Source organism: Schistocerca gregaria, chromosome X, assembly GCF_023897955.1.
Source record: "Schistocerca gregaria isolate iqSchGreg1 chromosome X, iqSchGreg1.2, whole genome shotgun sequence".
NCBI classification, from domain to species: Eukaryota; Metazoa; Arthropoda; class Insecta; order Orthoptera; family Acrididae; genus Schistocerca; species Schistocerca gregaria.
The window spans coordinates 166,458,494-166,481,000 of record NC_064931.1 but is presented as its reverse complement, the minus strand read 5'-3'; the positions used below and the strand labels follow the sequence as shown (position 1 = coordinate 166,481,000).

General features: G+C 38.8%; 1 long non-coding RNA gene across 1 annotated transcript in view; it reads right to left on the bottom strand.

Moving 5' to 3' along the window:
• Window positions 1–8,070: 8,070 nt before the first annotated feature.
• LOC126299261 (uncharacterized) overlaps window positions 8,071–22,507 on the bottom strand; it is a 717,934-nt gene continuing 703,497 nt past the window's right edge. Inside the window, exon 3 of the long non-coding RNA XR_007552757.1 lies at window positions 8,071–8,102. This is a non-coding gene — a long non-coding RNA (uncharacterized LOC126299261). The remainder of the gene's footprint in view (window positions 8,103–22,507) is intronic.

Below are 22,507 nucleotides of genomic sequence, written 5' to 3'. Positions count from 1 at the left end.
TCAGAAATAATATAATTTTTTAAGTTGTTGGGATTCGCCATGATAATGTAATTTGACCTTGTGTTACAGAGATATTGCAAGTTACTAGTTGACATGCACAGTTTAATATACACACTGATCACCCAGAACATTATGGTCACCAACCTATTATCAATATAAACCTGTTCATCAATAGCAGAGTCACCTTGTGAGGAATGACTGCCCCACACACACACACACACACACACACACACACACACACACACACACACACCGTGTGTGTGTGTGTGTGTGTGTGTGTGTGTGTGTGTGTGTGTGTGTCACTTCGAAAACACAAACAATCACATTTGACATCAAAGAATGATTCATTGTTAATAAAATGAAAATTAATGAACAAATAACACATCATATCATATGCAGCCTAAGCAACTTTGGAAACCATGATAATCTGGAGACTGTCAAACTGCTGTGATTCATGACTGACAGTAAACCTTTGATTTTAAAATGTAACTGCCTATTGAAAGGTGGGGGGAACAAACTTGCTTTGATAGTTTCTAATTCTTTTATTTTTTGCTCTTACGCCATGTTTTTCTAATTATGACACAACATAATGACATTACTTACATCTTCTTATTTGTGTGAAAGGTTGTTATTATTATTATAAATTGGTTTATAATCTGTACTGTGACATTTGTTAACTGTAGGTATTATGTATCAGGCAGAAGTTTGGTGCTCTTCTTGCAAATTCAAGTAAATTATTGAAATATTATTTTCTCTGCAGACTAATATTGATTGTTCATCAAAAATCATTTTTTCATTTTTTTTAAATTTATTATTAATAGGGCCTCAGATGGATAAAAGTAAAACAAATGAGGTTATTAGTAAATCCATCATAAATGTGATAGGCAGACCTACTCTTTGACAAGATCTGCATGAGGAAAGCTTTTCATCTTAATGACTCTATTTGTTTTTTCTGTTATATATTTTGTTTAACAGCTACTAGATATTTCTATATCAGTCATTGGCTTTAGATGAAGTATAAAATATTTCATGGGCTAAAATGTCTGTAAAAAGAAACAGGGACTTGAAAAAAAATTATTTCCATCATAATTCAAGATTATTTTACTTCTGTTGTCAGTAAATAGTTTGAGACGTTGAGAACATGAGATGTAGAAACAAACTGTAGTGTTCCTCTGACTGAATAAAAATTTTAAATCCATAAAAAGCTATTTGAGTGACTGTTAACTGTAAATATTGCTGAACTTATCAGCGAGAAATTATCTGTGTGCTGAACTTTTAACTGTTTTTAGCAGTTCCGATGGATAGTGAATGTGAGTAACATGCTTGGCTAGGAACATGATGTACATAAAATATTTCTTTCACATGCAGATTTTCTTAAAACTGTACCATTGTTCATGTACTTCCTCACAGCCACTGAAGGACCTGGTGCTGCTATATTTGGTTTAAAAAGTGTGTTTTATGAAAAATTTAAAAACTGGTATTATTTTGTATGAGCTGTTTCCAAAGAAGCACCATTTTAATTCCCCCCCCCCCGGGCTACTAACCCTGCTTTTTCCATTCTGTATGTACACCACAATGTTGTTTTTGAGATGTACTTACCATTTCATTTGTTTAAAACGATAAAATATCACATTAGACTGACAGAAATACGTTCTTCATGAATGATGGACAGGTCAAAGAATGGAATTAAATGGGGAATAGTTACCTAACTAAAGTGTCTTTAAATCAGAATTTATCATTCAGGCATTGCTGCTGCTACTGTAGTAATGACCATCCACTTGAGGTGCGTGTAGTTACCGTGCTTATTGTAAATGATTCTCTTCTAAGATAATCCAAGGATCACATTTCCTTATTTTTCTTAAAAACGTAGAAGTACTATAAAGAAACATAGTTGATTCAGATAAATCTGAAATATACTTTCAAAAGTCTAGTCATGATAATTTCATCCACTCTGTATCTGTAAATGATCACACTGAATAATACGACGGTAGTCCACAAAGTAAGTTCAGTTTCTATTTCTATCTGCGGCAGCGCTACGATCGCAATTCCGAGCATGCACGGCAGTTACTCGGACTCAATGAAAACACATGTAAGCCATTTTCAAATTGCTACTGCCAACATGTGCTTTGTAGTGCTTCTTTATAATGTCAGCCGTAATTGTAAATGCCATCGCGTGTGAAATCAAATCTGCGATTTATTTTCTAAATGCAAAGAAAGTTAGACCGAAGGAAATTCATTGGCAAATCTGTGAGGTTTATGGACAAAGTGCTATGAGTGATTCAATGGTTAGAAGACTGTTCAATGAAGGACGTGATCAAGTTCACAATGGAGAATGGAGTGAACGCCCATCTGTGGTTACCAATGAACTGGTTCACACAATTGAAGAGAAGATTACGAACAACCATAAGTTTACACTTAGTGCTCTTGCTATGAAAGTTCTGCAAATCTCACTATCACTAATTCATGAAATTGTTACTGAAAAACTGAAATTTCGGAAGCTTTGCGCATGTTGGGTACCCAAATTTCTTACTGAACAACACAAAAAACAACTGATGGGCAGTGCACTTCAGTTTCTGACACACTACAATGAAGAAATTGATGGTTTTCTTTCTCGGATAGTCATGGGGGATGCAACTTGGGTAAAGTAAGACACCCCTGAAACAAAACAGCAATCAATGGAATGGAGGCACACGTCATCCCCAACAAAGGTTAAGCCTAAGCAAATCGCGACACCTCTAAAAGTCATGTGCGCCGTTTTTTGGGACAGAAAAGGCATTTTGCTGATTGATTGGCCTCGTGGTAAGAAATCAATGCACATGATTAGTGAGAGACCATCAAGAAATTGTGCTGTGCAATACAGAACAAGCGCCAAGGATTACTGTCAAAAGGTGTTTTTTTCCACAATAATGCCCAACCTCAGAGCTCTTATGGGAATTTCACTGGGATGCTTTTGGTCATCCTCTGTACAACCCGGACCTTGCTCCTACCTCTCTTCTTACACCTAAAATCTGTCCTTGGTGGTCAATACTTCAATGATAATGACAAGCTAAAAGAACACGTTACCACATGGTTGAATACACAGGTGGCAACCTTCTATGAAGAAGGCATACAAAAACTTGTGCCACATATGACAAGTGCCTACAAAATTTTAGAAACTATGTAAAAAATTAGTTTAACAGTTGTAGACTTTTACAAGAAATATTTTTTCTGTGTCTGTGCACGTTTGTTTTATATAACCAAATGGAACTTGCTTTGTGGACAAACCTTGTAAATTAATAACTGTGAAGAATTATAATCAAAAGTGATGTCTATTTAATTATTTTAAGTATATAATTGAAAATTTTTATACTTCAATTATGAACTTTTTTTAAACTGCGTTTCATAGTTCACTCCCACCTTCATAGTTTAGTGGTCAGTGTGGCTGAATGCCATTTAAGGGGCCTGGATTTGATTACCAGCAGTCAGCAATTTCCTCTGCTTGGGGACTGGGTATTGTTTTGTCCTCATCATTACCAGCATGTAAGTCATCAAAATGAAATCAACTAAAACAACTTGCAGCTGACAAACTCCCTGAAAGGGTATCCCTGCCAAATTATGCCATATGCACATTTCATTTTCATAGTTCAAAAGTCAGAGAAGAAGGAAGAGTAAGGTTGTAAGTTGAGCATGGTCACTTAAGTTTATTTCATAGTAATGCAATGCCCTGTGCAGAGAGTAAACATAAGTTGCAATATTGACTTAGAGTATCATCCATTGGCTACAATCTTTGGAAAAAAACACTGTTTGATATCATTTGACACAAACTTGGCTAACTACTTGTAAAAAAAATCTGAGGCAGTAATTTATCCTCTTGGAAAATAAAGTAGTAAGGAAGTAAGTTTATTTTTCAGGTATAGTAGTATCTCCATATTGTCCATTGCATTATGATCTCACAATTAAGTGTGGGTCAGGAATATTAATGAAACATGAACATGAAAACTACAACTGAAACCACTGAAGATCACTTGCTGCACTTATCAATGTCATATACACATGCATTGGTTCTTTAGCTTTGGATATGAAAGGTAAAATAACAAACAACAGATGCGGCAGTGAAATGAGAGATTTGGCAGCACTGTAAATGGGAATCACAAAACAGGAGTGTTGCCACTGACCCTGATATTTTAGTTCAGTGGAGATGCCATCATGGGCCAGTGAACAATGTGTTGTTGCCACAAAGGTGATTTACAAAAATGACAACTTAGCAGCTATGCAGTGTGTTTTTCGTACTCATCACAATCTCGCAAGTCATGCCACTGTCCCATCAGCACATGCTATCAAAGTACAGGAACAGAACTTTGAGGAAATGGGTGATGAGGTGCAAAAGAGGGATGGAAGTGAAAATGGATGTGTACACTAGAGAATGTTGCAAGAATGGAAGAAGCCTTCAGCCGAAATTCCAGGCATTCTGCACAAAAGCATGTGCTGAAACTTGACGCAACAGATTGCAGTGTGTGGTGAATATAGCACAAAGAACTGGAAAACTACCTATACAGAATTCAGATAGTGCAAAAAACTGATGCAAATGAGCTCCTGAAAATACTATTCTTTCACCAGAATTTTTTGGGGTTCATTAACAACCACCCATGTCTGTGCAACAATCTGACCATGAATGTTGAGGTGTCAGGCTTTGCTGACAAGCAAAACTTCAGCAACTGATCATGTGAAAATCCTGGAATGCTTCATGAAACACAACTTCAGTCATAAAGTGGTGATGTGGTGCAGTATATTGATGTTTGGAATTGTTGGGTGCTATTTTTTCTAAAACAACTGTGCTAATGCCAGTACCATGAATACAAAACATTATGTTCACATAGTGAAACACACCCTAATTTGCCTACTTCCTGATCTTCCTGTAACTTTTAGACATTCTTCCAACAAGACCATACCTTGCAGCATTCCATTAATATGCTACAGAACATCTTTCCTGGTCATCTGACCTTCCAGTATGTGATTTGTTCCTTTGGGGTCATTTGAAATCTCAGATCTTCCAGTGGACCCACCAAACACCACCCAGGAAATGAAGGACCAAATTCAGGAGGAAATTAATTGAAGTTCAGTGCCAGTCTTGCAAGATGTGAAGTCTAACTTCTTTAAGACATGCGATGTGTGGCCAGCTATATGACATCATTTCAAGTGATTGTCATCTTGAAGTGGAAGCATTGTAAACTGTCGTTTTATTATTTTTTTTTTTTAGCACTGTGAATAAATTTTAATTGGTGGTGGAGGTTTCAAGATCATCCATTTCACTGACATACATGTTAGTAAGAAAATTAGAATAAGTGGCAAGTATGAGGAAAAATGTTAAGGAATTTCTGCTAAGATATGTATAGTTCCTTGGAGGTGGAGGGGGGAGAGCAGGGGAAGAAATGAAAAAAAGTCTTAATAGTGTGTGTGACTTTAACATGTTGACTGCCACATGCATAGTGACGGATGTTCCACCACCAGGCCAAACCAGGCACACAGTGTTAGGGGTGGGGCTCTGCTATAACCTCATGGCAGTCGTCATATTAATGGAGATTCCAGTGTCTCAGTGCATAATTTTCACTTTTGCAAAGATAAGCTGTTAGTAGGCAAGAGGAAGAAAGAATGAGGGAGGAAGATAAGAACAAAGTATTAAATGAACTTGTTGTACATTCTTGACAAATGCGGCATAGAGTTGTCAGTGCTTACAGACAAACAGCACTGCATGGAATAACTTCAGAAATTGTTGTGGGACATGATGAATGTATGTTAGGACAGCATGGTGAAATTTGGTGTTAATGGGCTAGGCAGGAGACAACCGACAGGAGTGTCTTTGCTAACAGCACGACAGAGGCTGCAGTGCCTCACCTAGGCTCATGACCATGTTGATTGGACCCTAGATGACTGGAAAACTGTAGCCAGGACAGATGAGTCCCTGTTTCAGTTGGTAAGAGCTGAAGATACGTTTCTAGTGTGGTGCAGACCCCATAAAGCCATGGAGCCAAGTTATCAACCAGGCACTGTTCAAGCAGTTTGTGACTCCATAATGGTGTGGACTGAGTTTACACAGACTGGACTGGATCCTTTGGTCCAGCTGAATCAATGGTTGATGAAATGTTTATGTTCAGCTACTTGCAGGCCATTTGCAAACCATTTATGGACATCATTTCTGTGGATGACAATTGACCATATCACCACACCAAAATTGTTCATGATTAGTTTGAAGAATATTCTACACAATTTGAGCAAATGATTTGGCCACCTGAATCACTTGACATGAATCCCATCAAGCATTTATGGTACAATATTAAAAGGTCAGTTTGTGCACAAAATCTTGTATCAGCAACACTTTTAGCATCATGGGTGGCTGTAGAGGCAACATGGCACAATATTCCTGCAGGGAACTTCTAATGACTTGCTGAATCCATGCCACATAAAGTTGCTGCACTACGTAAGGCAGAAGGTGGTCTGACAATATATTAAGGGGTATCCCATGACTTCTTTCACTTCATGGTATAAAGTGATCAGAAACTGGAAGTTCTGGAAGGCCATAAACAAAGAAATACGTTATCCTGACATTATCTCTGTAATGAGAATTTGAAATATATGAGGTACTAGGTATGAGACCCATTAGAAACATCACAGGTGTTGAAGTCTTAGCCCCCCCCCCCCCCCCGAGTTCTTTCTAGCAGATATAATCTACCATTTTCATTAACTGTGGTGGCGTACATTCTCAATTCGGTTGTTAGAAATCAAGGAATATGGTCTTTGCCCTTGAAGTCCACACAGGAAGAAATGGCACGGTGAGTAGTCTGGGAAGAATGTACATCTTGTGGCAGTTACCTTGAAAAATAAATGATTCCTTTCCACAAGCCGTCATCACATTCAGTGGCACCCCTAAAAGTCTCATGAAAGATCTTATTTATTAGATAATTATGATGTAGATGCTTTCTCTGCATGTCACTGTGGTCGATGTTGCATGAGACGAATGAAAATCAAATTGGCATCCAAATGCTCATCAAATTGGAACAAGACTGCCATGCATATTTAAGAACTTACCTGTAGGGTAATATTTTCCAGCAACATTAAAAATAGCATCAACAGTAAGCTATATCTGGCTCAGTATACTATCTATGCAGTTAGATACTAATGCCAAAGAGCCATAAGACATTCTATGAGAGAATGTACTTATGTTCATTGCCCGTGAATTCATTGTCTTATGAAATTGTCCACAATGTGTAACTGAGAAGCATCATTTCAAATTGCATGACAAAAAAACTGATTACCTGTAACCTGGGAAATTTTTCACAAATTTTAAAATGTGAAGTTGTTTGAAATGTACTTCTAGAAACGTGAAAATGTGTTGGTCTTAATACGCCATGACTAAATACAAATATAAATATAAAAAGAATTAATGAGGCAAATACATAACTAAGTATTTACTTTTGTTACTGTTGTAGAATAATAGTGTTAATGATGTCCTTTTTGGTGCCATTTGTCTTTGAAAACATTTTTATTACACAATAAATATGGTCACATTAATCATTTCATATCAAATTCAGCATGTCTTTCAGGTAAATATTTTGATTTATAGAATCTTGAGAATGGCCATTCTTTTGGCTTCTCTTAATATTTGGTAAGGTCCTCATGCTCCTTTCATGCAACCACAAGCTGATGTACAAACCTCTTCCTCACTGCCCGTTACAATATGAAGTTCACACAGAAATCTAAATCTCCTATGCTCTTCCAGTCATCCCCAAACTGTTTAGATAGTAAGTAGTAGATTCACATCAGTCATCTTTGCTTTGGTGAAATCACTGATGGTTCTCGCCCTGCACGTCCAGGGATAAGAAAAGGCCAGAGGTATTCCTGTCTGTCATAAGAGGCAATTAAAAGGAGTTTCCCATGTTTCAGTCTTTATGTTACAGTCCCCTGTATGGTTTTGAACTCCATTCTTCAAAATTTTCCCAAAGATCAAGCCAATTGGGGAAGGGAGCCTTACATGGTGCATAATGTCCATCGTGCACTGAAATCTTTAGCCCACTTCCTCATTGTCGCATCTCAGTCCCGCTCATTCCCCATCTCTTGGGCGAGGACACCTTCCTGGATGTGTTTTCCACCATGAATTGTGCAGTGTCGCTTTCTGTGTCGACGATGACCATGTATTTCTTTGCACCCGATATCCAGAATGGTAGCCAGTTCGTCGTGGTGGGTCCACCATGTACCGTGTTGGTTGTAGCCCCTGACCACACAGGGATCACTCTGCTGATGCCTGTGCCATTAAATCCCCACATATGCCAAGGGGTAGATACCCATCCCCCTGGGGCATCCGGACATCTGGCAATGGCCGTCCTGCCATGTGGCCTTTGCTGTGGCTAGGTGGCACCTGTGGGTAGTGCCCCTGGTCTGAGTGGGTGGCATCAGGGAGACTGACATGCGATGAAGCATAGTCCAAAATCTCTTGCTGGTAGTGGTGAAACACTAGCAGTCTTTTGGCGATCACAAGTTCAATTCAATGCACAGAAGTGCGACGCCAAATTGTTCCCCTTCTTGGCCACACCATGGAAGGAACATCAGGCTAACGATGGCAGCGGAACTTATTCGCCACGGTACCTTGTATGTTCGAGACCTGATGGGCAATCTTTCATGATGATGAAGCCTCAGTTTTTTGTGGAGCATTTGGAGTGGTGGAGGGATTGTCCAAAACGAGATGTGGGTTAGTCTTGAACAAAACAGCATCCTCAGCCCAGTCACCAACGTTACTACCTTGTGACAAGCTGGCGGATGTTTCTGTAACCATCACGCCCCATAAGAGCTTAGATATGGTCTGCAGTCTGACGATGAGCTGGGCCCCAATTTAGAGTGGCGAGGTGTACATTTCGCTCCTGTAGTCATTCTGTTGTGGTACTACTGAATTTGCGATGTGTTCCTGAAAATAAATCAAAGATATACTGAATGAGTGGAAAGAACAAACATAAGTAGAATAACATCACTGTATGTCAAATCAGAAAAGAATTAAGTATGTACTGATTAGTAACATGAATTTTCTGAGTAGAGTACACCACTCCATTGCCAATGAAGCACCTAGGAGTGAAAACTGCTGCATTTCAGCAAATATTAAGCTGTCAAATGGTGAAGCATGTAATAAGCTAATCTGATAACATGTTGCATTCACAATGTAAATGGGCAGTTGCGAACAGTGATGCTAGTGATTACCAAGAGTCATTTTATAGGTGCATCTTCAAGGCCTTAAGCATTTGTGATGAAGCAAGCTGGGATCTCTCTAATTCGTCTCTTCTTTTTCCACCTACCTCCTTAAATTACTTTTATTTTAATTTTTGCCTAGTTACCTTTACATGTATGAATATAATCTGCATTTCCATAAAAGAGAAATGCTGGCCCTCCACCTTAAGGAATATAGCACAAGGTCTAATTTTGTGCCTTCTTTTGTATATGTAATTAATTTCCTAATTTATTTTGACCATTCCTAGTTAAATTTTTGCTATAGGGTGAAATCAGTATTTGTTTTGTGACAGATTCTATTGTTGACTTATAAATAAATATAAATTCTGTAGTAAATATAAACATTTGGAAGAAAAACTACTCAGATTCTTAAAGTATCTATTTGGCTCTATTCAAAAACATATTAGCAAAGTCAGCCCTTAATTAATTCCAAAATAATTACCAGATTTGTCAAAAGTATTGTTTGTGTAACTATATTAATTTCATTATTTAAACAAATGATTCAGCCTAATCTTTGTGGAAGAAGGAACTACTAAAAAGAATGAGTTATGAGTTTCATTGAATGAGTTAAATTTTAATTGTAATTTCTGTAACTCAAACAGTGAAAATGTAAAGCTTCAGTGCCTATTATTGAGAGGATATACAAAAAACTGATTTTTTGTGCTGAGACAGTCAATCCACAGTCGATTTTCAGACAGGAATTATGTATTTGTTAAATTAACAACAATCCATCAAGTTAACAGTGGAATAAGTGTAACACAAATAAGCCGTGTGTTATGACAATGTCTGTTCAATTTATTTGAGGAATAGTGTCACACACATCATATTATTCTGCAAGAACTGCCTAGTTAGGTTTTTACTGTTCATAGGTATTCAATGGCATCTATTGCAGCAATATGCTGATGTTGCCTGCAACCTATTAATAAGGCTTTTCAACATTAACCAACAGTTAATCACCCATATAATTGTGTAATATTGGGCAGGCTGTGAACAGTGAAAGTAAAGAACTGTGAATCGCAATTGTGCAACTATCAGCTACATCATTTACGGCAGTCAGTGTTGAGCTTCCACCCACTGCTTTTCAGCTAGTATAACAATCCACAACGTCGACACAGAGGACTATCAAGGAAGAAATAAAGCAGGCAAACGTCACACATTCTAACAGCTGTTTCACAAGATATACATTTACTAACGTGGCTTGACATAAATAAACCAGCAAAATTTCGAAAGAATAGTGATACCTTCTACTCATTCACCATGTTCTGTACATCCCACCAAGAATGTGAACTTACAGGGCTATGGAACAAGTAAACAACCAAACATTGCTTAAGCCCTACACTATATTAACAAGAAACTATCACAATACTGCTTAATAATAGTTATGTCTCTGCCAGATAAAAGTGTTCTAATGAATTTGAAAGAAAGCTGCTGTTACTTCAGTTACGTTAGGTAGCTGCAGACTGTCTTAACAGGAACTTAATATTTACTTAATTAATAAAGTATTTTTCAAAGAAAATAGTAACCTAAATCTGTTATTACACAGGACAGTTTACAACATACTACTTGCCATCCATCTAAAGGAGGAATCAAACCCTTGCACTAAGATAAGCAGTGGAAGCAGTCATCACCAGGAATGTTTTGAATTGACTGATATAACCAATTACTCACTGTATGTTAGTGGGTAGCTTCCCAAATATCTTCACACCATAGGATATAATTCCTAAGTTAGATTTCTGTCTTGTATTGATGGTGCAGATCACAGTTCAGCTTGAACTGATTTTTCACAGCCACACTAACATGAGCAGTGACAGAGACCAATATGTTCATTATTATTACTTTTCTGCCAGTGAGCTAGCTGGTAATCTGTAAGTAGCTACTATGAAGACACAGAGTGTAAAACCAATGTAACCTACACCATTTTGGTACAAACAGACCAATGATCCTTGGAACATAGCAATATTTCTAGTTAGACATACAAACTATATCTGAAGAACAAATTCAGTCTATATAAAGAGATCTACTGCTCTAACTATTATAAAAGGTAGATTGGCAAAACAAAATCAAGGCTCCACCCACCTGTTTTAAACAGTAATGTCATTGCAACATAGCATTATTTCTAGTTAGACACACAAACTATATCTGAAGAACAAATTCAGTCTATATAAAGAGATCTACTGCTCTAACTATTATAAAAGGTAGATTGGCAAAACAAAATCAAGGCTCCACCCACCTGTTTTAAACAGTAATGTCATCAACAGGGTTTAAACCATTTCAAGCACATACAATACAGTGACCATGACATCACTTATTACAACTGCAAACAAAGATAAATAACATTTGAAGTATTTAACTCCAACAACAGAATGTAACTGACAGGACTGACAGGAGAAAAGAATGACGGAGGTGGTTTCGGGCGCGGACAAATGTAGGACAGTAAGAATAATGACATTACAGCAAAACAAATATTTGCCCAGAAATCAAGCACATGAAATCCTCAAAATTTAACACAACAAAATTGGTGTTGTGAATTTTGGTATCTCAAATGAGGGCTACAATACCAGCAACCAATACACAACTAAGAAACTCAACACCACAATTTTCACCTACATAGCTCCAACAAAGCCCTCGATACCAGGAACCAACATACAACTCTAAAACATGGTGTTGCAAATTTCACTTCACCCATAATCCTCAAGCAAAGGTCTTGATATCGCGTAGTCGCACTCAACTCCAAAACCCGATGACACAAATTGACCTATATAGCACCAAAAAACAAAGCCCACTGTACAAAAAGCAACAGACTCAAATGCTAAAATCTATATTCCACACTTTCACTTACTCTACCTAAGGCATAGACCACAGTACAAGAAACCAAACCATGCCAACAAGAGTAATATCAGAAACATATTCTGATGGTACATCAATAACCATGATACCAACCAATCACAGTCCAACACAATTACCACACACTGACATGAAAAACCCCAAAATTTATGAAAAATTGGTCATCACCAATTTCAATATACACAAAGAAACTATAGTCAACAAACTCATACCATTGCCAATAGCTGAAGACTTGCTGTTTGACTCTTCTGAACAGGCTTGTATGTTCACTGGTGTGCAAAATGATGATGTAGTAGAAAGTTTTCCTGCTGACTTTTGTCGTATAACCACAGCAACAGCTAACAACCTAGTATTAAGTGTTGCTTTGCGTTATGTCACTAAGCAAAGGCCTTTGTCTAAAATTTGGATCGAAGAACCATTGGTTCGTCTTTTTTTTGTGCAGACGACTTTTTGCCTAACGTGGTGTCATCTTGCTGTGCGTGGAGAACCATCAATCTCGTGTTATTGTTCCTCGTTCTTTGCAGTCACCTGTGCTACAACTTTTCACCAGGGTCATTAGGGTATCGTACAGACAAAACAGTTAGCTCGCCGTCACTGTACCTGGTATGGTATTGTTGCTGACATACCCAAGATTTGTTGTTCTTGTTCCGTGTGTGCAGAAAACAATCCGCACCACCGCAGAAAATTCTCTCTTGGCCAAAGGCAACTTTGCCACAGAATAGCTTACATTTAGATTTTGATGGTCCTGTTTTGGGACACACGATGGTTAATTCTTGTTGATTCTTTTAGCAGTTTTCCATCTGTTGTTCACATGTCATCAACATCGTCTGTTACCATCAAATACTTGCCTTCTATATTTAGCATAGAGGGATTGCACCAAGTCATTGTCACCGACAATGTACCTCAATTTGTGTCTGCAGGGTTCAAAACCTTTTGTGAAGCTAATGGTATTCAGCATTTAACTTCAGCACCATTCTCCCCTCAATCAAACAGAGCCGCTGAAAGATTCGTTCGGACATTTAAGTCGAAAATGTCTAAATTGACTGACTCTCATTCTTGTGAGGATGCTCTTCTGTTGTTTTTGTCTTCGTACCGATCGCAGCCATGTGACGGTGGTTTGGAGGTGAATCACTGCGAGGTCATCCTCACAGAACTCTGCATTTGTTGCATCCCCCCGCACCATGTTTCTTTGCCACAGTAGACCCATAAATCCTTGCCAGATGATATTGTCTATTTTTGTCATTCCCACGGCAATCGCCGATGGTTGAAAGGGTGCATCCTTCGTCATCTTGGCCGTGCCATATTTGTCATATCAGATCCATCTGGTGAGGTGTGCAGGCATCAGAAGCAGATGCGTCTCTTTAGCCATGGAGTCTCTGCAACTTGCCCTATGTTTCCAGTGTCAGCGCCGTTAAGGCAGCTCCCGCAGGGCCCTCTTCCTTGCTCTTCTCACCCTTGGATGCCAGCACCCGTCACTTTGCCTTTGCCATGCGATGAAGCGCCAGAGCGGATACTATGTACCACATGGACCAGGTGCCTTCAACTGTGATAGGGCACAGTGAAATTTCGGTTACAACGCCATCCAATGCCGCAGAACAGTCTGCACTTCCTGATTTCCTCCTTTGTTGCAGACAGACTCAGAAACATCAAACGTCACAATGACATTACCACCACATCACAGGTACGTCACAGGTCTAAGCAGATGGGTGTAGCATCAGCACCTGACCTGGAGCAAATAACGTGACAGCAGCATCAGATAGTAAATGTGAGACGGAAAGCAAAAAGGGACCTCTTGTCGGAACAGTAAAATTTTCAGTACAAGCAAAAACATTCAATAATGTGTAAAATATCAATTTTCGTTTTTTATATATTATAATAGTTTACTTCATTCTGTACAGGTGCATATTAATTTGAAACTTATTTGAATGCAACTAACGTCAAGTACATCATTAAAAACTATCGGAAAAAGAGACCTCTTGTCGTTATCGGGAAATAACATTGGTTCGGCAAGAGGTCCCTTTTCTAAATATCGCAGCTATACATGCACTACTTCACAAAATAGCATCTCTTAAATTTTAGAAGCATTTTAAGGAGCTCAGAGTAATTTCATATAAAAGAAAACTGTTTTGTGATTTCAATAATGCCAAACAACACACATGGTCCTATTTTTGCGAATGCCTACAGATACTGCCAATGTATAGTAGGTAGCCCTTAAAGAACAGCTGACAGCTGATGTAAAAAATTAATGTTTACAGCTTGCTCAGTTTAAAGTATGCAATGTGTGAAGATAGAATTGTGAAAGCACTGAACGATACTTGTCTTGGTGGTGATTTATATGATAAAAGTTTACGAAGTATTTCAAGATTATTTTTCTGAAAGAATGCCAAGTAGAAACGAATCAAGTGATGAGAAACTGGAACCTCAAGGTGATGAGTCAGTTAACCTATTTGATATTTCTTTATTACAAGACATTCCAAAGTTTAATGAAGCATTAGGTAACAACGATAATGTTACTGATAATGTTGTTATTGAAATAGAACGAAATGTTAATAGTGATCAAGGTGTAGATGAGAATGATGGTGCTGAAGACTTTGACCTGGTAGTAACTGATGACGGCATAAATTTAATTGACTCTTTTGATGCTGACAGAGACCATGCTCTCGTTTCAGAGTTTTTAAAAGCAGGTTGCAGGTGCAAAGAAGGATGTTGAAATTACTGTTCAGTTGATGAATATTTGGAAATGCATCATGAATGTGCTGAGACTGATCATTATGAGAACAATGTCAACACATTAGATCAAGTAATTTTAGGCCAATTGCAGTGTGTAACTTCAGATTCTTCTTTGACAGCTCGTAAACAAAGTACAAACTGAGAGGAAACAATCACGAAATAAATAATCAGTAAAAGGACGGCAAGTTTGTACAAACACTTACATGTTCTCAAACAATATTAAAATTAAAAGACTAAAGCGCTGTAACAAAAATGTATAATGATACAGGACTGATTGTCAAAGCTCATGGTAATGCAAGAAAACTTCCTAAGAATGTGATTTATTGTTCTGATTCAGAGTTTGTTGTAAGGTTTTTACACAATTACGCAGAACAACACGCCATAATTTTACCAGGCAGAAGTAGCACTCAGTATAAAGCAAATTTCAAGCTTCTACCTTCAAGTGATAATAAAGCCAAAATATTTGAAACTTATAAGGCTTCCTTTACAAATGATATGCCCGTAAAACCAGTATCAAGTAGAGTGTTTTGTAATATTTGGAAAGAGATATGGCCAAAAATAGTTGTCATGAAGCCCAAATCAGATCTCTGTGCATTTTGTCAACAGCATTTCACTTCTGGAACTGCAATGGTTTCAGTGCCTGATGTAACTAAAATGGAAACTATTGAAAAAAATGAGGTCCCATCTACAACTTGTTGCAAAAGAAAGTGTGTTTTATAAGGGAACTATCAAAAAGACCATGGAAAATTTTGAAGATGGTGATAGAAGTTGTGTACACTACAGTTTTGACATGGCCCAGCAGGTTCACATACCCAGTGACCCGTTGCAGCCTGGACCTATTTAGTTATTGGTTCCATTCAGAATAGGAATATTTGGGGTTTTGTGTGAGACTGTGAACAAACAAGTACACTATCTACTCCCAGAAAGTGTATGAACAACAATGGGATCCAACGTTGCTGTCAGTCTTTTCCACAACTACTTTAAAAACTACATTCATGGAGAAGACAATGTTAATCCATGCTAACAATTGTGTAGGTCCGAACAAGAACAATATCTTATTAGGATATCTTGCTTGGAGAATCAGTAATAACATAAATAAGAGTATTGTTTTGTCATTAATGCCAGCAGGTCACACGAAATTTGCACATGACTGGGCATTTGGACTTTAAAAAAAAAAGATTTAGGGTCACCTATATCTCTTCCATACAAGAATTCGCCGACTGCATTGAGAAATCTTCATCTACAACACATGTTAACTCAGCTGTTGCTGTTGGAAATGAAATAGGTGAAGTTGCTGTGAATACATATGACTGGCTAAATTTCTTGAAGGATGTTAAAGCTAACAAAGTACCTCACATAACTAAATACAACCACTTTGAGTTCAACGTTAGCTACAAAGGTAGAGTACACTGCAAATTGGACAATGATGGTAATGAATTTGTGCACCGCATCTTCCCCAATGACAATGGACCCACAGGGTTTCCTGCTGCAGTAATTCCTCCAGGGCTGACAAGACAACGAAAACAGTACCTTTTTAAAAACATCAGGACCTATTGCAAACAGAAGTACAACGACATGACATGTCTTGAGGTAGGCTCAGAAGTGAACCAGAAACTCAAGTCAGCGAAAGTAAGGATCCTAAAGAAGAACCTGACCAAACAAATATTCCAGTGAAAAAAGAAGACACGTAAATGCTCTTGTTAAAGTGCCTTTAACCCCATTCAGACTTTTTTTTATGAACAGAAAATAAAGTCGTTTGGCAACTACAAAATATGGGATCTCAGTAATCTACACTCCTGGAAATTGAAATAAGAACACCGTGAATTCATTGTCCCAGGAAGGGGAAACTTTATTGACACATTCCTGGGGTCAGATACATCACATGATCACACTGACAGAACCACAGGCACATAGACACAGGCAACAGAGCATGCACAATGTCGGCACTAGTACAGTGTATATCCACCTTTCGCAGCAATGCAGGCTGCTATTCTCCCATGGAGACGATCGTAGAGATGCTGGATGTAGTCCTGTGGAACGGCTTCCCATGCCATTTCCACCTGGCGCCTCAGTTGGACCAGCGTTCGTGCTGGACGTGCAGACCGCGTGAGACGACGCTTCATCCAGTCCCAAACATGCTCAATGGGGGACAGATCCGGAGATCTTGCTGGCCAGGGTAGTTGACTTACACCTTCTAGAGCACGTTGGGTAGCACGGGATACATGCGGACGTGCATTGTCCTGTTGGAACAGCAAGTTCCCTTGCCGGTCTAGGAATGGTAGAACGATGGGTTCGATGACGGTTTGGATGTACCGTGCACTATTCAGTGTCCCCTTGACAATCACCAGAGGTGTACGGCCAGTGTAGGAGATCGCTCCCCACACCATGATGCCGGGTGTTGGCCCTGTGTGCCTCAGTCGTATGCAGTCCTGATTGTGGCGCTCACCTGCACGGCGCCAAATACGCATACGACCGTCATTGGCACCAAGGCAGAAGTGACTCTCATCGCTGGTCCCTCCATTCACGCCTGTCACGAAACCAATGGAGGCGGGCTGCACGACGTTGGGGCGTGAGCGGAAGACGTCTAACGGTGTGCGGGACCGTAGCCCAGCTTCATGGAGACGGTTGCGAATGGTCCTCGCCGATACCCCAGGAGCAACAGTGTCTCTAATTTGCTGGGAAGTGGCGGTGCGGTCCCCTACGGCACTGCGTAGGATCCTACGGTCATGGCGTGCATCCGTGCGTCGCTGCGGTCTGGTCCCAGGTCGACGGGCACGTGCACCTTCCGCCGACCACTGGCGACAACATCGATGTACTGTGGAGACCTCACGCCCCACGTGTTGAGCATTTCGGCGGTACGTCCACCCGGCCTCCCGCATGCCCACTATACGCCCTCGCTCAAAGTCCGTCAACTGCACATACGGTTCACGTCCATGCTGTCGCGGCATGCTACCAGTGTTAAAGACTGCAATGGAGCTCCGTATGCCACGGCAAACTGGCTGACACTGATGGCGGCGGTGCACAAATGCTGCGCAGCTAGCGCCATTCGACGGCCAACACCGCGGTTCCTGGTGTGTCCGCTGTGCCGTGCGTGTGATCATTGCTTGTACAGCCATCTCGCAGTGTCCGGAGCAAGTACGGTGGGTCTGACACACGGCTTCCAGGAGTGTATTTTGTAGGATTTGTGGCTTCCAATTTCTCGTGGTTCTAGCACCATTCATAGCTCCAGGATCAAAATTTGATCAAAAAGATGTCATAACATAGTGTAAAAATATCAATATTATGCAAAAAAAAAATAAGCACAGGGCTTGTAATATTTTTCTCAACAAGGGGCCAATTTATTTCGTTTCAAATGTATTTACACTCTGATGTGCTATAGGTCTCAGGGAGTAATCCACTTATTGTGAAGTGTTCATTAAAAAAGAAATCTCCAAACCACTTGACAAAAGACATTTTAAGTGTAATATATATGCAGAATTTGTTTATTAAATATGTAAAGTTAAGCAATGATAATAAAGTGAAACTTTAAAAGGCCATATCTCAAAACACCACTTTTATTTCATAAATATTCAACCTGCCATAACTGCCTCAAATTTAGAGATAGACATAGATTTATTTTACGGGTTGTTCAGAATTTAACGCTGAATGTAAAAACTACAAAAACTCAAAATCCTAATTTCTCCAAAGGAGGTCCCTTTTCGCTTTCCACCTCACAAATATTGATGAGGCAATGACTGCCATTTGGCAAGAAAACAGGACTACATTATCTAGAAAGAAGCTTAATTACTTTTGGAACATTTGTTCAGTGTGTCCATCTTTTTGGTACAACCCAAAAAGGTCAGCACTGCCTGCTTTGCACTTAGAAATCCTTCTCACTGTACTGGCCCACAAACAAGACTGACAGTACAGTCTTATTCAGTCTGTCCTACAGCATATTCTTTTTAATCAGCGCAGCTAAGATTTAAAAATTGTCTACTCTAACACTGAGATTCATATACTTACACCCTAAACCATTTACTCCCCACTGGTACTTCAGATTAATAATAAACAGACGCTGATTTTCTGAATGTAAGCCGAGACATTCGCATAAACCCTTACCTGCTACTTCAGTATCCTGTTTTACAAATGCAAATCTCTCACAGTATCTACTGTTTAGCTGCATGTCACCTTCTGCTTTTAGCAAGTCTCATCGTTAAAGGCTTCAGGGACTGAAAATAAACTTCAAGAACTTCACTACTTAACAACTCAAAACGTTTGAATGAGAGTTAACTTTCAAGAAGCCTTCCAACAACCATATAAACAGTACTAAGTTGCTTTCTACTCTTTAATATAAGCTTACAACTATGAAACTAAATCTGCAGTTTATAACGTTCTCAGTACAACGCTGTACTTGCAGCTTGAGCACATACGACACAGTATTAAATAAATCCTATACATTTATATTCTACGGGAAAATACGATATGCTAATCACAATAATTTTAACTGATAAACTTACTTAACTCCCAGAATGTCAAAGTATATTACGTTTCCTATTCTCTCTCCAACAATTTTGCAACCCATTTTGCGTTCTGCTTTTCGTATCTTATAAATCGGAACAGCACTAAGCCTATCGCGAAGTTTGCACTACACGAAGCATATACTATCTTGATCAAAACAATAACAAACACAGATCTTCCCGCTGGCCAAAAATTTCGTCTTCAAAGTTTATACTCACAACGCCTTCAAATGGGTGTGGTAACTTCTGAGAATTATATCACTTCCCCTTGTTTCGCTGTCATTAAAGTCTTGTGCGATTCACCGCCAAACACTGTACTTGTCTCGCTTTATTAGATATTTACAAATATTGCAAAACAAAGTAAATTGACTAACTCACCGAAAACTAGGTCCATGGAAATACAAGCGTAATAAATGTCTTTGCAATGGTTCGACACTCGTTAACTATCGATAGTTGTGCGCGTCAATCTTGTAGCCTATAAATAGCGGCTGTTCGACGTTGCAGTTGATCCAGAAATTCAAAGTACAGCAGAGTTGGAATCAGTAGCATTTGTCGTAAATTTGTTTGTAGCGTGAACGTAGAAATTGAAATGTTGGTGTGGGAAACCACTGTAACTCCGCCTGCAGTTACTGTTGGAGTGAATTAAGTAGCTCTGCAGTTGCTGTTGCCGGTCCCAAGCCCGGAGAAAGGAGGAGGGTTGGCGAAGCGCAGAAGCCGTAAAAGAATCGACATAAAATAGTTGGAGAGATCCTTTTGAGATTAGGACCATAGTCGTAATGACGACTACGATAATAATATTGATGAACCCACACAATTTCAACGAGCGTAACAAGCAGGAATGTTGGAGCTTCCCCAATCTCTTCAACCGAAAGCAATTACTTCTGGGCATAACCGTTTCTATTGAATAAAACTTTTCGTGGTTATCGCTATTCTTATAGCAGCAAAATATAACAGTTTACGAATGGATAACTTGCACACCCTCCGCGCTTATGCCAATTCCTGTCATTATCTGTCAGTGTAGCAGCGCCAAAGGACTTGTCAGTACGTAACGACAGCGTGTTTAGTTTCGAAGTCGAGACAATGTTATTGTAGTAGTGGACACAAGGAATCGGATATTCTAACCACTGCTTCTCAGTATATTCCTTTATGAAATTGGTTGAAAATAATGTGTCTACAACCAATAGCTTAATATATAGTATCAATACTAGTGATAAGAACAGTGTGCATAAAAACCTAAAATCACGTACCTTGACCCAAAAATGCGCCCAATATTCAGGAACACGCAGATTCAGTTAACTGCTAGCAACCATTAAAAACCTTGTACAGATAAATTAGAGCTTACACACAGTTTGAAAAGCGTTTTGGTAGGAAACTCATCTACTCTGTAGACGAATATTCTAACAGGGATAGTTAGACCAGCTTATGTAAAAATTACTGGTTTGACAACACTTAGTCACAATAGTTAAGATTAGGTATGATGATAAATTTATCAGATATTTATAACTAGGCTTCATTCTGATAGTGTATGAATTCTGTAAATATTAGCAGTTCCAGTTTATTGTAATATGTTCACATATTGTGACAATCTCCTGACAAATGATTGGGGAAGTGAGTGTTGTATTCATATGTTCTATATTTTTTATGTTATACTTTGTGACATGTTCCACGCCCATGAGAGTCATGTCACTTTTGTGTCTATGGAACAAAAACTTAATCTAATCTAGAGAGAAAATTTCATCTCATCAAAACAGTCAATAGAAATTGTGAATTGAATTTCATTATTGGGCTTTAAATTTCTAGTAATGGAATACAAATATATTTGTGTAAAGTTCACAGTCATATTGATTACCACATAGTCCACTACGAGTATGTAATTGAAATATGATTTATAACCTGTTTGTAATTTTTTTTGTGTCTCAGCTATATTTTCTGGCATGATAGAGCAAGAATTCAAAGTATGACTAGTAGTAAATCTGGCAAAAATTACAGTGGTCCCTTAGACTGCCCCCATCTGAAGAAAAGTTTAATTTATAATTGAGCGTGCTGTTGATCTGCTAATGTTATGACCAACCTTGCCTTCCATTTGCCAAAACATTCACTGATTACCCCGGAAGTAACATTGCTATTAACTTTACTAGTAGAGAATTAAAATTATAATAGAAATTTTCTGCATGTGTTTACCACTCTGGTGCCTTACTGCTGCATCTCTCTCTCTCTCTCTCTCTCTCTCTCTCTCTCTCTCTCTCTCTCTCTCTCGTACATCCTATGAGTTTAGATTGTGGACAATGTCTATCATACTCGCAGTTTAAAAGTGCTGTATATTAGAGCATAGGTGTTCAAACTGAGTGCTGAATTCAAGTCTATATATGACCCGAAAGAAATGATAAATAATTGTAAAACATGCTTTGAGCCACTTGTTCAGGATAATGACAGTTGTTTTTTGCCTTCTGCTTGTAATGACTTGTTTATGTGTAGATGTCGATGCATTAAGGTTGATTACATGCATGTATATGAGGTGTAAGGTATTCAGGCTGATTATATGCAAGTGAAGAGAGTGGGAAGTGGGCCTACAGTTAAGGATATGTTTTGTTGTGTACATGGTTGTTGTAGCGAAGAAAATATCTTACTTGTGAATTCACTATGGTACTGCAAAACATTTAACTGCAGCTGCCAGGTAAATAAACAAACTTAAAACTTTTTGCAGGGCAAATCATCCTGTGGAGAAGAGACAGAGTAGAGCAAGTTAGACATGTAAAACAATTATCTTGTCTTTTTTGCCTTGTTTATGCAGACAGGGACAGGTAGGGCCAAAAAGGAAGAGGAACAGATAGCTCTAAAAATATATGAGACTTTGGTGACAAATGCATGTAATGTTGCAAACCTCTTAAACAAGTACTTTGTTTCTGTTACTGACTGCTTGGGCTTTTCAGGTTCAGTAAACTGTGCAGTGGAGTATCTGAGACCATTGCATTAGCAGACCAGTCATTTGCATTTGATTGATTCATGCGAAAAGGTTTCCAACCTGATTTTGGCCACATGAGGGGAATTAACAGACTTTGAACATGGAATGGTAGTTGCTGCTAGATGTGCGGGACTTTCCACTTAAAAAATCATTAGGGGATTCAGTATTCTGAGATCCGCAGTGTCAAGAGTGTTTCAACAGTAGCAAATTTCAGGCGCAGTGCAAGCTA